This window comes from Pseudorca crassidens, chromosome 4, assembly GCF_039906515.1.
Source record: "Pseudorca crassidens isolate mPseCra1 chromosome 4, mPseCra1.hap1, whole genome shotgun sequence".
Lineage (NCBI taxonomy): Eukaryota > Metazoa > Chordata > Mammalia > Artiodactyla > Delphinidae > Pseudorca > Pseudorca crassidens.
Genome location: NC_090299.1, coordinates 136,933,592 through 136,952,055, shown reverse-complemented (window position 1 = coordinate 136,952,055; position 18,464 = coordinate 136,933,592). Strand labels below are relative to the sequence as shown.

General features: G+C 39.7%; 1 long non-coding RNA gene across 4 annotated transcripts in view; it reads left to right on the top strand.

Moving 5' to 3' along the window:
• LOC137224002 (uncharacterized) overlaps nt 1-18,464 on the top strand; it is a 117,043-nt gene that overhangs the window by 12,770 nt on the left and 85,809 nt on the right. For 3 of the 4 annotated variants that reach the window (XR_010943177.1, XR_010943175.1, XR_010943176.1), the window contains one exon: nt 13,282-13,392. This is a non-coding gene — a long non-coding RNA (uncharacterized lncRNA). Of the gene's footprint in view, nt 1-13,281; nt 13,393-17,319; nt 17,393-18,464 lie in introns of all 4 variants that reach the window. The other variant, XR_010943178.1, reaches the window with a different exon arrangement.

The following is an 18,464-nucleotide window of genomic DNA, read 5'->3' as shown; positions in this document are numbered from 1 at the left end:
TGTAAATAATGCTGCTATGAACATTGTGGTGCATGTATCTTCTCGAATCAATGTTCTTCTTTTGTTTGGATATATACCCAGGAGTGGAACTACTGGGTCATATGGTAGTTCTATTTTTAGTTTTTTGAGAAAACTCCATACTGTTTTTCACAGTGTCTGCACCAATTTACATTCCCACCAACAGTATACAAGGATTCCCTTTTCTCCACATCCTCGCCAATGTTTGTTATTTGTAGACATTTTGATGACAACGATTCTGACAGGTGTGAGGTGATATCTCATTGTGGTTTTTGTTTGTTTGTTTGTTTTTTGTTTTTTTTGCAGTACGTGGGCCTCTCACTGCTGTGGCCTCTCCCGTTGCGGAGCACAGGCTCCGGATGCACAGGCTCAGTGGCCATGGCTCACGGGCCCAGCCGCTCCGCGGAATGTGGGATCTTCCCGGACCGGGGCACGAACCCGCGTCCCCTGCATCGGCAGGGGAGTCCTCTCAAGCACTGCGCCACCAGGGAAGCCTCACTGTGGTTTTGATTTGCATTTCCCTAACTTAGATATTCTTATATTACTATCAGACAGATGAAAGAATGGATTATGATTAAATGACCAAGGTTCCATAGTTAATAAATGCATATTTCTGGACTTTGCATATTTCTCGACTTTGAATTTCACTTTTTTATTGTGCTCTACCTTGTAGAGTTAGTTTCAGACCTATGCTTATAAAGAGGAACAAGTTCTGAAGAAGATTTTGATGGGACTCACAAAACTCTCTTATAACATTTATCTCACCCACCATTTGCCATGAATTCAGAAACACCCTTCTTTAAATTTCATTGTTTGTTAAAACATGATTTTTCAGAAGATTACTCTTAAACTTCATGTTTTCTGATAATAATTACTTGACAATAGAGCTTACATGACATGGGTCAGTTGTTTTTCCAGTAATAATTAATAATAATAATAAACATAATAGTAATAAACACCTGATTAGTGCTTTATCTATTTTAATTAGTCCTTGCAATAACCTAAGGAGAGAGATACCATTGTTTTCCCAAACCAGTAGCCACCCAATGTCATCAGACATTTATTCAGGGTCTACCATCTCTACTGCTGTGTTCTAGGAGATAGAGCAATGTATGAATCAGAACAGTTTCTGTCTTCATGGAGCTTTTATTCTAGAAGTGGATAACAGGCCAACAAATGAATATTATAAATCAGACAATGATAAAAGCAATAAAGCAAACAGCTATGGTAATGTAACGAAGACTGACTAGGACAAGGGAGGCGTGTGACTACTTTAGTTAATATGGCTGGGAAGTCTGAAACTTAAAGAATGAGAAGGCACCACCAGCAAAAGTTCTATGGAGACCCCTATAGAGGACATGGAATTTCTGCCCCCTTTTCCCATACCTTGCCCTATGCTTCTCTTCCATCTGGCTGATTCTGAGTTAGATACTTTTATAATAAACTTGTAAGTAAAAAAAAAAAAAAAAAAAGTCCTATGGGCAGGAAATGGAGAAGACCTTGTTCCTTATGGCTGGAGCTTGGGAAAGAGTTGAACAAGGGAAAGAGAAGAGGCAAGGCCATTCTTTATATGTAACAGTAAGAGTTTGAATTTATTCTAAGTGCCATGGGAAGAATTTTCCCCAGGGGAGCTTTATAAACATCTCTGTATTTTAATAAGGATGATTTGTAGTTGTTGTAGGTATAGGAGTAGGGAAAACCGTCAGGAGGCCATAGCACAGTGCTGGTCAGAGGTGAAAGCTGCTGGAACCAAGATGGTGGCTGGGCATATGGAGAGAAGGGAGTAGGGTGGGAAATATTTTGGAGGTGGAGCCTACAACTCTTATTGTTGGATTGGATGTGGCAAATGGGAAGAAAGGAAACCAGGATGACTCCTACATTTTTTACCTTAGTCACTGAACGTTTGTGTCATTTTACTGAGTTGGGGAAGGACTGAGGCAGGAATCAGTCTTGATAAGTGAGATGAAATTCAAGAAGTTTTGTTTGAAATGTGATTTTGAGTTTCTTTTAAATATCCATCTGAAGTCTTAAGGAGGCAATTGTATATGGAGTCAGGAGCTCAGGGGTCACCGATGTTAAACAGAAGCTTCTAGACAGTGAGTTTTGATAACATCATAATAGAAGTTTTATGGTTTCAACATTTCTGGTCCAGAGGAGAATCCACTTTTTCAAAAATATGCCTTGACATACTTGAAAGTTTCAATTTTTATCAAAACAAGTACGCTGTAATTCCCACCACCACCTCAGGGTGGCAGTAATGTTAATCAGGAAGATCACAGAGGAAGCAAGCTGTGTGCAGCTGGGAAATAAAATGTGCAAATGTGTGTGCATGCGCTATAAATAAACTTACACCACTCCTGGGAAAAGTAGGTAACAGCAAGGATTGTATATTGGAAGTCAACAAAGATGCTTAAGAAGACTGCTTAAGATATTGCTATTAAAATCTGAACTTTGATAAACCATAATGGAAAAGAATATGAAAAAGAATATGTATTTATATGTGTATAACTGAGTCACTTTGCTGTACAGCAGGAATTAATACAACATTGTAAATCAACTATATGTCAATAAAATTTTTAAAAATGAAAAAAAACAAAACGAAATCTGAACTTTGAGCAAATATAGAGACTATGTCTGGTAATACTGATATCCAAATGCACCCCATTCCATAGCAGAGTGGTGCAGAACAGGAACAGACAGCCTTGGCCAGAGGATTTACAGGATGTGACAACACAAGGTGAAGATAAATTTAGACCAAATCAGAACAGAAACCATTCTCTCAGCTATATCTACCAAAGAATTTTCACCAAATTGTGGTGAGGAGTAACTACAAGTTTACATCACAAGGTAAAGAGAATCCCCAGATTTTATTAGTGCCCTGCTGGCTGTCACAGTTAAGATTCTGCTGACTCCAAGGTGGACAGAACCAGTTGGTGGAAGCTCTCACATGATGCTGTCTTAGCCAGGTTAATTCCCTCCCGGATATGCTACAACTAACACCTTAAAACATGAACACAGATAAATTGGCCGTATTTCTTGTCTGAAAGCTAGCAGAGAACAGCCCTAAGCAAGCGGACCTGGCCTAGGTGGATTTTGCACTGAGAAGAGGGGATGTACAAAGGTATAGAGCACTTGTAAAGGAAAATGGGCCCAGGAGGGTGGTCTCAGCTTCTGGGAAAGGAGACCTCCGCCTCTGCTGCTCGACTCGAATCCATCTATGCTCTAATTGGAGAACCCAACTCTTCCCCCTTTAGGCCTTGTCCAAGTCACTAAAATGCTCAGGAAGTCAACCAGAATTATTCATGCTTGTCAGTTAATGTTTACGGCTCACTCACTGTATGCTGGTCATTTTAATGACGAGGCAACTTGCTATGAACCCTGCTCCTCAGGACGTGGAGAACTAAATGGAGCAAAACAGAGGATTTGGCAAAAATTTGGCACCCAGTGGGCTGGATATTCTTCTGCATTTCCCAGGATATGGAGAACGGCTGGGATAATGACTAAGCCAGAAGCTCATTTTCCATAGAGTTCTACGTGGTTTTCATTATTTTATACCACTAGTTGTGCTCTGCATTATGCCCGTAAACAAATATAAAAAAATATATCATAAAGCCCATGTGACAAAGGAACAAAACTGGAACCCATGTCAGGCCTTATCAAATACATTCGTGAAAGCATGTGGACCCATTTTATGGGGCATGTTTGGATATGAATGAGAAAAACGCTATTTAAATGATACAGACAGAGAGATACTAAGGATTGGTGCACGTAAAAGCTAAAGAAACGTCACAGGTGATACAGTCAGATGTTCCTCAAATGGTGTTTAAACTGTAGGACATTTTCTTTCACTGAAAGTTTATGCAGAAGCCCAATATATAGAGTAAAGCTTTCCTGTGCGAGGGTGGGGTAAGGGCTTTTCCTTCTTAACTGCCAGAGAACTGGAGAGCATCAATGGGATCATTCTCCAAAACTAGCTTCCTGGCCCACAGGAGCCCTGGGGTGATTAGCCCCAGGTCACATTGTAAATAAGTAATCACAGCTAGAACTTGGTTCTACTGACACCAGGTCCATTGAATCACATAGTAGGAGTCAGTTTTTCCCACCCCCAAATTACATGGAATCAGTGAAGAAAGGACTGTATGCTTATTGCTATTGCTTTTGTTTATATCTTTCTCACTTTTGAGAAGCAGCTGAATGGCCAGAAGGAACCACATGCTTTTATAACTTGGCCTTTTCTTCTGGTTTTGGGGGAAAGTCCAGCTTACTTAGCTAAGAACTCGAGTTCTTCCAGTCTGTTCCTAGGTTGTCTATTCGGCCCTATTGACGACTCCACAATTTGCCCATCTGACACGCCAACTTCTCAGCATCCTGTGCTGGCCTCTTCCCTCTCCCTGGACCCCATGTGTCTTGTCTGGGGCTGACTTGTCTTTTTCAGATGCCCTCCTCCTGTGTCTCTTGTCACTGATATCTTAACATCTCAAATCTCAACCCTTCCCCAAAGCTTTTCAGATGCCCTTCTCAGCTCTCACATCCCTTCCGCTAGTTCTCCAGACTAGCACTTATCAGAGATTGCCTCTTATTAGAGTTATTTAGTGCATATGTATCTCCTGCCTTCTCAGTTGTGAACTGCTAAGAGAGCTCTGGAAACATGTCATATTCATAACATCAGGCAAAATGCCCGCCCATCCTAGAGGTCCCCAAACTCTTAATCAAATAGAATTGCACAAAATATATAGAAATGGTCTTTTTGTCTTGTTTTGATTACAAGTGACAATGGAGTTACAAAATGGAGAATAGAGACAACCCAATTATGGGATTGTTATAAAAAATGAGATTTTGGAATTTTATATTTACAAATAAATATAGGGATATTCAATATTCAAGGAATTGGGAACCTATAAAATATGTTACCTGAGGTTTTGAGTATTTAGGACTTGAGTTGGTCAGCCTGTTTCTTCAGTTCTCTATTGAATTCCTCCCAGTTTTTTTTTAAAAAAATTATTTTTGGAGCATTGCACCTCCAGTTGATCTATAATTTCTTGCTTAGAAAAAATTTTCTCCATTTTTATTTTAAAAATTTTCTCAAAATTTACTGTTTTTCTGACTTTGTTTTTCGAGGAATTATGAAGGTATTGACAGTTAATTTATTTTATGTATCTAACTATATACATTATAAATTCTATCATCTATCTTTCTATCTCTATCAGTCAGGAGCAGGTTTAAAAAGCCGTCGTTTTGGTTCTTGCTTGATTATAGACGTTGGTAGAAGGATAGTCACTCACATTGTTGGGCCTTCCTGAATCATCTTTCAAAATATGTTCGGTTGTAACAGAAAAAACAAATGACATTATAATTAAGACCATGAACTTTGGAGTTAGGCTACCTAGGTTTGAATCACAATTTCACTACTCCTCAATTGTGTGAACGAGGGCAAGTTACTTTAACTCTCTGTTTCCTTGACTGTAAAATTGGGATAATAATAGTACTTACCTCCTAGGGTTGCTGTAAAGACTAAATGAGGTAAAATTTTAAGTGCTGAGAACAGCACCTGGCACTAGTTATATAAGTGCTACTCGTTACTATTCTAGAACCCTCTTTTTGATTTCCCCCTCCCACCTCCCTCCCCCTGACATGCTCTTTGGGATGTTTTGAGCACTAGATATATGGTTGAGATGAGCATGAGTAAATATAGGCCTATGCACCTCAAAGAACTCTGCCTATACACTTCTCTAGGGCAGGTGTTAATGCAGATGAGAAAGTTCTTGTACCAAGAGTATTGTAAAAGGGTTAATGGCCCTGCTCATAACTGAGAATAGAATATGTGGAGAAGTGATTAGAAATGCAGTCACCGCATTAAGGACATGTTCAGATAACGTAGTATGGGCTTTACCATAGGTAACGTTTGGTGTATTATTAAGGTACGAGCAGAGCTGCATATCTCGAAAAGCCATTCTCGACCGAGAGGTTTGCTGATGTTAACGAAGTGCAAATGTATACAATTAATGGCGGAATGATGGGGGGAAGGGTTTGTTGACTCAGCCCAATACTGAGTTGCATCTGATTGATATTATTTGCAGCTCTTTGGGAAACAACAAGCCTCCTGCATGCCCTGAGAGGGTTTTAATGATCCCTTTGCTTGCCATCGGTCTGTATAATAAGACTAAACTTCATGGACTTTCTTCCTGAGTTTTGAAACACTGCAGGTTTTCTTTTTCCCTTACCCTTTTCATATTTCTAAAGTGTATGTGTTTAGTAGAGAAAGGCTCCAAGTTGTGCTCACCGTGCTTAATTGGACACGTAGTTTTTCCACTTTGGGTTTTAAATAGATTTGCAGCTTTAGGAATCTGCAGAGGTGAAGCTGCTCTATGCCTTCCTGAATTGACTATCTACTGCCCTTAACCAGATAATTCAGCACCCACCAAAACTTTCCAGTTATGTTTTCCATGCTTATTCATAGATATAAGTCCAAATCTATGTTTACTTTTATTTTTAATATTAATATTTACAGAAACAAAATGATGGATCCTTCATTCATAGGAGCTGTCAAAGCAAGAGAAGAGGAAGAGGAAATGGAATGTATATGTGTAATTTTATTTATTTATTTATTTTTTGCTCCATAAAATCATGGCTTGACTAAGGAGCCTGGCAAGTAGTCCTAGGGAAAAGTATAGGCTAATGCCAAATACCTAAATAAAAACCAAAGACCTCACGTAAACATTCAGGCATCCTGTCTCCATAATATCAGATAGCCAGATGCTTGAAAATATCTGCATAATGGACTGCATTTTCTAGATTTTATCTGATGTGTGATGTTATTTAGAGGCAAACCTGACTCTAAATGATTAAATTAGCTCTTGGAAGTCTCGAGTGCTGTCCTCTGTGTGAGACCCAAGAAGCGATTGGAAGGTTAGCGGCTGACCTAATAGCATTTAGCACCAGATGGTCTCTACTTAGCTACTTACTTTGGCATGATACCACCTTGAAGAATGGATCTTGGTGATCTACTAAGTTAATTTCATCTCAAAAGATAAACAGTTGTTCCCAGAGAATAATTGGTAACAGTGCTTCTGGAAATGATATGAAAACATCTGGAGAAATTTGGTTTTGTTTCTAGAAGAAATCAAGGAAAATCTTTGTTGTATTACCTGGAATTACTCTTAAGCTTGGTCATGAATGTTTCTTTACCAGTCTGAGCCTGGGTCCCTTCCTAAGTAATGTAGGTATAACCATACCAATTTTGGAGCTGTTCTGAAGTTAAATAAGAAAATCTGTGTTAAAATGCCTAGTCCAGGATCTGACACATAATAAGTGTTCAATAATGGTAGCCGGGGGGTGCTATCACATACCTAGGCTATTGACAAAGCTTTGCGGTAGTGTAGGGTAACTGCACCCAATCCTGCCATAGCTGTGGCATGAGTGTTTAATGCTGTTCTCTCCAATTACTGAGTAAAGTACGTTTTATTTTTAGTACCTAGGACTTGAGGATGCTCCATTTTGCAGAGTCTTCAGTTGAGAATGCTCGACTAAAGGGCTCTCTCCTGGAGGGAGCTCAAGTTAATAGTTGATAGCCCTTCTGTTAGTCTCTGCTGCCCAAAGGAATTTCTGTCTCTGCCCCTAGAAGAGGTAAGAGAGACAGATGCAATGTTTTATCAGATTGGGAAATGATTATTGAAGGTAATGCTTACTACTGCATGATTTGATTTTCAACTTGCCAAGGACTTTGAGGAATTTAAACTTCTAAGTAGTTTCCATGTATTATTTGTTTTTCTATTTAAATTAACGATTGGGGGAGTAAGTGTCATACGTAGATAGGTTACTTGCGCCTGTGTGTACTACCATGTTTCAGGGACTCTGAATGTTCAGAACATTGGTGGATATATTGCTAGGAAGCAGACATGAATGAAATGTGTCAGGATGGTTTGAACTATGGACTTCTGAACACTGTCCCCGAGAACCCCAAGATGAGGGCTGGAACTTGAATTCTGAATGTCTTTCCTGTTAGGAGGGAGTGCAGAAAAAGAGGCCTTACTGTCACTCCAGAGACATACTCTCATCACTCTTTCACCACGAAGGGCAGAAGAATAGGATCTTAGCTAGGATCCAGTTTCAAGACAAAAAACTAAACTGCTCATTTTAACAGAGAAAGTGCAGTGAAGAATTGCTAATTTGGTATTAATGAACTAAAAATGCCCCAAATGAACATTAATGTATCACAGAGACGTGGTCCCTGTCCACAAGAGTGGCTTCATGTGTTTGTGACCCCTGCATTTCCACAAGGTCTTGCATTTGGAAGGGCCCCATGCTTGGTTTAATGCTCTGCTGTTGCCATCTTGAAATTCTTAGTAATTTTTGAACAGGGATATAATGTTTTCACTTTTCACTGGAACTGCAAATTATGTGGTTCGTCCCACCTGCAGGAAGAGGCATGGGGGAACAAAGGGAAGAGGTTGAGATTATCAAACAGAAAATCTTTGAGATATGGGTGCCATGTGGTGCTGGTGTCTCTGAGTCCAGAGGAGGGACCCTGTGGGTCTGGGGCATAGACCTCTGAGAGTGAGTGCTGGCTGCCTGGTGCTGGAATCTTGGAAGGAGCACGCCAAGACCGGTTCTGGAATCTCTGAGGTGGCACCATGAGGCTGGTTCTGTGAATGTTAGAACTCCAGACTTCCTACTACTGGAAGGGATTGCTATTGATGGTTTGATGAAGTATTGCTCAGTGATGCTCATAAAGCCAAAGTCCAAGAGATTCAGGAAGCAGAAAAAAGGAGCCAATCCCCTCTCCCTCTCCCAGCCTTCCCATCTTCCCCTTGTGTCCTACGGGCAGCGTTTAACCAGCAGCCAGCTGGCAAAGCACCACTGTGGCCTGTAGAGTCCTAGTTCCAGAGTCACACATGACATCCAGAAAGGTGTATGTGGAGAGAGAGCTTAGTAGCTTTCATGAGCACTAAGACACTAGGAGAGAAGGACGAAATATCTCAAGTCTCTGTCCTCCCAGCAGCGTTTGCAGTAGCCCCGCCAGGACCAGTTTAGGCAGACCTTCTGATCGTCACATGAACCCTCAGAAGACTCAGCTAACATGACCTTTCCGAGTAGACCTTACAATACTTGTGGCTCCATTTTGCCCCGAGAACCTTATGATACTTCATGTGATACATAATTCTGGTTCAGACGGGTGGTGAAATGTTCCAACGCACACGTTAGAAAAGGGGAGGGGATACCTCACTGTGCAGAATATGGACTTTCCCTGAGTGCTTCCTGGAGGGAAACGTTTTATTTGAAGTAAGCATCAGATGTCAGACTTCTCCCTTTGTCTTTTCTCAAGTTTGGAGTTGTATTTGTGCCAGTGCTTGGGTAAAATTTGATAAACATGAAGTTTACATCTAGTACAGTTTTTTAAGAAAATTCTTTACTCGGTTAAGGTAAAGATTATTATTTCATTTTAAATGAAAAACTTTTACATTGAAGGATTCCAAGTTCCCTGTAAAGATGGCCACCCTCCAGATGAGTGGGTGTTCATTTTTCCTTGCCCCATCTCACTGAGCTGTTCCACGCCCCCCAAATTGCTCTGGCAACCAAAGCTGTAGCAATAAGGAGTTCAGCTCTAGAGGTCTGGTGGCATGAAAAAAATTAGGTTCTGTGATAGCACTTTATAAGAGTGGCATCCTCACCATACATCCCTTTCCCTATAGCTTTTTTTTTTTAAGCAACATCTGTATGTATTAAGGAAAAAGGGTTTCATCATAATGATGACGTCAAGCAAGGTAACTATATGAATTGAAACTTAAGCTTACCTTCACAAGGCTCGTTTCTCCACCTCTAGTGCTGCCTTCTTAACAACACCTTTGAAAGCCAGATAGGTCTATGGTTGCTAAAGGGCCAGAGGTATAGGGGAGAGAGACAAAGCCTGGGACAGAATTATTTTGTCAGAGCTGTTTGCAAATGAAGACCAAGTATAGTAATAGTTCATATACGTGTCATCCATCATCCACTCCCGCCTTCATCAAAGAGGAGTGCAAGGCACCTTATAATAGAATATCAAACCTCTGCCTTGAGCAGTTCAGCCAGGCCCAGCTGACATGCTCAGCTTAGAGCTGTCATTAAGGGGACAAGCAGGCAGGCTGACAGGTGAACTTGATACGCTTGATTTCAACATCATTGTTGGATCAAGGGCAGACACAGCAAGGGTGCCGAATTCAGTGAAGTTATTGCTTACAAAATGCCAAAGGTAGGGTCTCAACAAAAATATCTAAGAGAAATCCATCTGTGAAATGCATTTTCTTCATAAAGTGCACAATCTACCGCAAAGCACAAAAGAATAAAGCTACCCTTCCTGCTGCTTCGCTCGGCTCTCTTTTTCATTTACCAGCGAGGATTCCCAAATTATATAAACATGTAAAGGCTTTGGTGCTCTTCTGGAGAAGGGAAGAAAGAGACCCAGCTGAATCAGCTTCCTAAACGACTGCGTTATTTTACCCTGATGGCTTTAATTAGAGAAAAAATAACTGCATTGAGACCATCTGCATATTCATAATGTAGAACATATGGCTGGTTTTCAGGATTTTGAAAAAGAAAATGCATTAATACCATGCTTCTTTCCGTTCATTTCTCATATTCCAGACTGTTTCTTTGAAAAATAATATACTTGAAAAACCTGTTTACTCTTTACACAGGCCAAATGTTCTCATTCCTTTAGGCTTTTTGTGTTGTGTCTGCTACCATTGTATATTTCAGCAACAAATGCTAAAACAAAATACGGTTGTTTATGATGAAGAATGCCCTGTAAGTGAGTTCATAACACTTCGTAGTTGTGTATTTACATCAACACATTGTCTTTTTTTTTTTTTTTTTTTTTTGCGATACGCGGGTCTCGCACTGCCGTGGCCTCTCCCGTTGCGGAGCACAGACTCCGGACGCGCAGGCTCCGCGGAGCACAGACTCCGGACGCGCAGGCTCCGCGGAGCACAGACTCCGGACGCGCAGGCTCCGGACGGTTAGGCTCCGGCCGTGGCTCACGGGCCCAGCCGCTCCGCGGCATGTAGGATCCTCGCGGACCGGGGCACGAACCAGCGTCCTCTGCATCGGCAGGCGGACTCAACCACTGTGCCACCAGGAAAGCCCAACACATTGTCTTTTGATAGGCATAAATTATCGTAGTTTTATTTATGGGAAAGTCTTGCTAGAATTTCCTGAGAGCGTGATGAGGACTCAAGCCAAGATGGGTATGTAGTGTGTGTGCACAGGAACGTGTGTGTGATTGTGTGGATGAGGGTGTGTGTATCTTAGACAGGACATAACAACATACATCTAGTTTTGACCAAGTGAAATAATTAGCAATTGTAAAAAGTAAAATGATTAAATTCATAGAAATTATTTCAGACTTAATGTTATACTGGTAAGATAATAAATAAATGGAATAATTTTTGAATTTTAAATTCTTAATGAAAGATAAAGCAATCTCTAGTTATATTAGAAGAAAATGGAAAAGCAATAAAACTTTCAGGTTTTTTGTCGGGCTTTTGGGTAGTCACTGGATCAATAAATCCAATTCCCAGTGTAAGGCAACAAACAAGAAAACAACCCAATCACTAGAATTGGCATAACTATTTTCAAAACAAAGCAGAAAAAGGTGTGATACAGGGGGAAAAAGATTAGGAAAGAAATGAAATTTTGCTCCTCTGAGACCAAGCTGCCATGTTTGTAAAGCAACAGTAAAAAGAAACAAGTGAAATGAAAATTAGATGGCAGAGTCGTGTATGTTGTAAAGAATTGGAGGAAATCCACCTTCTCCCCAGGAGGCTGTGTGTCTGGTGGACATGGGGCATCTTAGTTATTCTTGGTTCTCCAAGTCTCTCTAAGGCCCCCAAGGGCTCAGAGATGCAATTTCTTTCTTCTGTTTTGCCACACTCTTTCGAATTTATCAAGAGGCCTTAGGAGCTTGCTAGCTCAGATGAAACCACTTGTAACTTGTTGTCCAGTTTGCAGATTAAAAAAATGCAGGTATTTGGAGAAGGTATTGTCTATTAGAAAGAAAATACTTCAAGGCAGTAATGGACATTAAAATAAACATACTGCTTACATCAAAATTATGCCAGAGTCTCTGTTTTGCAAGAGGAAATGATCTGACACTTTCATTTATTAGCAAAGGCATTGGAAATTTCCAGTATTTCACAAAATCTACTGGGATGACTGTCAAATTGGAAATGATCTTGCTTTTATGGACATAGTAAATGAGTGACTTCCTTTCAAGCAATTGACTTAATTAAAATGAATTTTGTCTTTTTTTTTCCCTTCTAGTTAGAACATCACAACTGTGATTTCACAAGTATCCTGTTTTGAAATAGATTGTATTAACTCAGTTCAGTTGCTATAGCTCTTTGAAAGTAGAAAGGATGTCTTCTCTGTTTTTATCTGTCTTCTGATTGCTCGTAAAGATGATACAAAGTTAATCACTTTCATATGGTTTTGAAATTTCCTTCATATTTACTGTCCTTATATCTACCTAAAAATTCCTTTTGCTTTCCTTTTTACTGTGAATATAAAACTTTTTTGCAATGAATTCAGTCTGGTGTTTCTTGTGTATATATTTATCTTGGTTGTAAGCCGTGAAATATAAGTATTCTTTTTGCTCTGGGTCCCATATTGTTTTATTCATCCTATTCATGACTTTTTTTCTCTGAATTTTATAGTATTTGGAACTCAATTATAGCTGATAAAGTTGTCCCCATTCTTTTTCAGGGGACAGAGTGTACTTAGATGTAGCAATGCCATGTTTTAGTAAAGTATGGACAATTCAATCAGTGTGACACTCTAGCTTTCTTTTTTAAAATTTGCTTTGGCTTCATGCCAATCCAAAAGTGAACATGGAAGATCTCCTAATAATTGTTTTCCTTTCCTTACTGACTTGTGATAGAACGTGATATACATCTTTTGGTTCCATGCATTTAACAATGCCTCAAAAATCTCAATGTATGTAACATAAAAGTTACCATTTTAACCATTTTAAACGTACAGTTCCGTGGTATTAATTAGTACATTCCCATTGTTGTGCAATCATTACTACCATTCATCTCCAGAACTTTCCTATCACTCCAAACTGAAACTGTGTACCCATTAAACAATAATTCCCCATCTGCCCAGCCCCTGGTAACCATTATTTTACTTTCTATCCCTATGAATTTGACTCTTCTGGGTACATAATATAAGTGGAATCATAAGGTATTTGTCCTTTGATGTAAATTTTCCCTTTTAAAATGGATTTTACAGCTTTAAGGAGATGACTTGGACTCCCTAGATTGCTTCTCCACTTACCTTCAGTTTCCAGTTCCGTCACCAGCCCATGGAGTATGGCGGGAGAGCCACTACCCATTAGCCCCGGTAAGGCCGTACCTCAATTCACTTCGTCAAAGACGTTCATTTTGCATCTTATCAGGCCGATAGAATATATCACACTCATATAAAGAATAGTTTTAAGTTATGTAAGTTAAGGAAAGCAAAATGTATTGAAATAATGAATTAACTGAAATGATTCCCTCTGTATCTTGCGTGTGTGCGTGTACTCAGAAAGGAAATTATTTTGCTTGGTAACATTAATAACTAATCTCCATAAGTCATAGTATGGTTCACAAAGGACTTTTGTGCAGACACTTTCCTATCAAACATGGTTAATGTTTACTAGTTAACTTAGTAATGTTTATCCCCACATTTAGATGCTATAATTCAGGCTCAGTGAGATTCACTCCCTCACATTCACGAGGCAAGTGAGTGGTGCTGCTGGGCCCCAGTGCAGTCCCATTGTGTTGACTGCCACCTCCTAATTACCCCCCAATGGCACAGGAAGCCCCATCTGGGCTGCGTGGAGTCCCAGTCTGGTGCGCTAATCAGCAGATGCAGTGCTGGCCTTCTTTTAATTTGACCTTCCAAGAGACCTTCCCCTGTGTCCAACACCCTGCTACTCACTCTAAGGACCAGACACTTGACCTGCACATTGTGAGGCTCCGTGAGGGTCAGAAACTTCCCATGTCTGGCAAACAGCTTCCCTCAAGCTGCAGTAATTAAGGATCAGGAACTCTTTTCTCTCACCAAAAGTGGGTCACATTACAGATAGTGGGGAGAGATAGTGTGGAACTCGTTCGGAGTGGCAGCTGACCAAGTTCTGCTGCTGGCAACAAACGTGGAAAACAGCCTTATGTTAAAGTCCAACATGAAATTGCAAACGATTAAAATAATAATAAAAAATGCTGCCAACGGTATTTAGAAAAAAACCTTTCAAAATGCAAGGAACAACGTGTAAAGCATATTGGTTTACTCTGTGATCTCTCAGCTGTATCTCTGTGCCTGGTCTGTACAGGAAACAGCGAAGACAAGAAGGTATGAAGCAGAAACCTCAGCTCTGTGCTTTCTTGACTCTTGGAGCCTCGCGTTCCCAAGAGTATTGTCAGAGTGGTTTAAAAAAAATTTTTTTTTAAATGTAGCTTGGCAGAGCTGTAGAAGTGTTTTATTTCTTGAACCCTTTCTGGACAAGTCTGTTGACAGAACCGTGTTCTGCTGGTCCGGCAGAGCTGCCAGGCGGGGAGACATGTCATGCTGAGTGGATTCATCCCTCAGTCCCTCCTCATTCGCTCCTATTTTCCATGGCACTTTGATCCTTTCTCATTTCCACTCCAAATTGATCCCTGTGTATCCTGTGTCAACCGGCACACTAATATTAGAGAAATATTTTGCTAATAATATCCTAGCTGTTCTGAATTCTCTGCAGCCTCTTTCATCCTATCTGCGTATAACGCTGATTGTTCTAAATCCCACTGTTTAACCTTGCTAATACACGCTCGACCGCTTAGCTTTCTGTTCAACCTGTTGATCGAGAGATTCACCAAACACCCTGACTCCAAAGAGTTCACATGTTTGCAAAAAGTTGTTTTTATTGAATGACATTTTATTTTAACAATTTGAAAGGTAATTATTTTTAAAAATCTATAGTGGTTTGCTAATTTGTTAATGTTGCCCAATGTGCTTAGGCGAGTTGAAATCGTTTTTAATAGTTTTAATAGTTTTTAATTATCAAAAGATACTTACCTTCGTGGAATGGCTCAAAAGACTCTCTTTCTAACTAGCTGTGCTCCACTGCATGAGTTGCTAGACCTTTCCAGACATGTATTCTGCATCAAAAATAAGGAGTGGAGACTTTCACTTGCCCCTGGGCATTAAAATGCAACAGTTTTATGAATTTATAAGGTAAAAAAGTAAACTTGGCCTGTTGCCTGAGGACTCCTATAGCAGTTACATTTCAGATGCTCTTGGCTGTGTATTTCTAGAAATCAACTTCCTCATTAGTCCTCTTTCAAGTTGTTTTGAAATTCAGTCTCTGTATTTCTTCTGTCTCCTTTCCACTGCAGTCCAGCTCAAGTTGTTTATTTCTAGAAGCCAGAAGCTTCTCTATGTGTTTTGAAACCAAGCTCTATCAGCTACTGAGAGCTACATGTGGAATTTCAGTAAGGGGATTTCATAAAACAGTAACTGTTAAGGCAGTGAGCTTCTGTCCTTTGTTTTCCTTTTTAGACCATTGAACCATTGTCAGACGTGATTTCTGTGTTTTGTTTGAATTGGGGGACTTGGTTGATGTGAATATTTTGTTATTATACATTAACTTGATCTGGAGCATGATTTTTTAAAGAGTTCTGTTTGAGTAAGGATGTTTCTATTATGCCCGAGACCTCGTTTTTCTATGGAAATGTGCTTTCAAATGTTATAATGGAAGTCTATTGGCAAACAGGATTAAAATGAAAGCATTTCGTTCTGAAAGCAACTTTTCAATAATACTACGTCTAAGATCTTGATACGGTTTTTAGGCTTTTTCTATCTCATGAGGTGGTTTATAGGTTTGAGAGAAAAGTCTGTATTCCTTAGAGACAGAATACTTCTACATATTTCATGAAGGAAGATGTCTAGACTTTAAATTTGGTAGCTTTGGACTTTAATCTCATCCCGCCCTTAGCTGAATGACCTTAGACAAGTCATTTGGCCTCTTTGAGCCTCAGTTTTTTACCTGTAAATTGAGGACAGTAATAATTACTTCCTAAGATTAGAGCTAAATACAATCTAGCCCACAGGACACACTTAAGAAATGGGATGAATGGGATGAATGATTTTCTATTAAGCGATGGGAGAGTTTTTAGTTCTCCTAGGCTTGGGGTACTATTTATTTTTTTCCTTTGGACTTGAAGTAAGAATTCACTGGGTACAACTGTGCAATTTAACGATCACTTAATAAATTTGGCTTTAAATGATATCTACCAATGGTTTCCTTCATACTTTTTAGCACAGCCTCAGCCTTCTTAAAAATTAACTGTCAGCAAAGCAAGTGAACGGTGTATCAGAGGCTTTCTTTTTCTTTTTTTTTTTTAACCCAAACAATACTACCAGTATATAATTTGAGTTCCCCTTATATACTTCATTTCCTTCTCTGCTGGTTTTCTGATCTGAATAAAAAACACTTCTCTCTTTTTCTCTCACTCTCTCCTCCATGTTTTTCTTTTTTCCTCTCATTTACCATGTATTTATTGAGTGTAGTTACTGGCCAGACACTGTTCTAGGTCTTGTGGTAGAGCAGTGAACAAACTAGGAGGCTTCCTTTAAATGAGAAGGTCAGAGAGGGTAGCATTTAGGCTGAGCAATCTTTATAATATAACATTTAATATGACATACATTTCTGAGGAAGTCCATCATTTTTCTGAAACATAGAGAAAGTTTGCAATATGAAGCAAAGTACATACATAACGCACATATGTAATCTCTTTTTCTCTCTCTCTGTCTCTCTGACTAGATACCTAAACAAATTCTGATGAGTAGGGGCATTTCAGGAAGCCATAGAGAGAAGGGAAATTTAGAGATTATATTCTAGGCTGATGAGGAAAAATGAAGTGCAGAAGGTCTAAATACATGCCTATGTTGACGGCGCCAGAGTTGAAATTTAAACCAGGGCTTGTGATTCTTACTTTGGTGTTACTTCTTACAAACTCCACTGCCCCTGAATCTTTCAGAGGTCCACCAAATTTGACTGAGTTGGCAGGAGAGGTAGAAAGCACTTACCATATTCTGGGAGCCATGCTCAGTGTTGCAAGCAAAAGATGATCCCTGATCTCATGGTGTTTATAGTCAAGTGGAGAAGACAAACCGTTAAGTTAGTCCCGGTGCCTGTTATGTTTCAGGTATTACCTGGGCCCAGAATGGGATCTAGTGCTTAACACAATTTAATACTTAAGTTTACAAAAGTCAGTGATTTTGTTCATTTTTTCATTCTTGAAGGAGGATGTGATAATATTGCAGGACACCAGGATATGGTTGAACCAATATTCACCGACAGCCTATTATGTACCAGGTATTATACTGAAAAGTAGGGTATAATACTTACGATATTGAACTTGAGTCCTGCTCTCATGTAGATTACATTCTTGCAGAAAGGTAGAGATTAAGCTTCTAAACACGTGATTATTTATATAAGTATATAAATAATTAAAGTGCTTATGTTTTTTTTGCATATGTTATAACAATCCTGTGAGCTAGTTACTGGTTATGGCCCATCACTTAGGACGCCCCCCTTCACCACAGGATCATAAGGCTTTTACAGCATCATCTTATTCTCCAGCAGCATTCCAGTAGGAGTCCAGCAAAACTTGCATGGCTGCCGTTTTCTGTTGTTATCCTGGTATCTACATGAACGGGGACAGTGCGGCCTTCTTACCCTTTTAACAAGGATTTCTGACACCTCCCGTCAGATGATCACACTGCTGCCCTTCGTAACTCTAACTTGGGTCTAAACCAATCCTTTTCCCTTATGGGCCAGCTGTTAGGCTGCAGAAAAGGAGACGCTCATAAAATTTATGGACTTCACACTTGCGTAGCACATTTCTATTGAGGAATTCAAGGCACTCGATTTTTTATTGCCTTTCATTTAAAATAACCCTGAGATTTAAGGTGAAAATGGTATTTTTCTTGCCTACAAAATGGAGAAGCCTGAGCACAGGGTCCCATCCTCCATGCTCCAGCTCTGTTCCTACAAAATGGCACCTAAGCTGATGCTTGCAAATCAAGCAGGTGACAGTGGTGATACAGTTTGCAAGGTAAAGAAATCCTATAGTGAAAGTGCTCGTGAAACATACGAATTCTCCTGTTTTTTTTTAATGAAAAATTCAGCTTTATGTATGCTTGGCCGAAGGAAGTAAGATGTGCCTAAACTACATTTCTTGGACTAGAATTGTTAGTAGAATCTTCAGTCCAGGGCCCTTTGTTCTGGATTTTGTTGAAATGTCGGTGACAAATGAACTTCCATTTGCCTATGGAAAAGATGATCTAAGCTCCTAAGGCTCGTCAACAAGACTTTTTAGAATCTGCATATCACCTGTATTTCCAATCTTATTTTTCTGCTCTTGGGTATATTTCTTTACCCAATT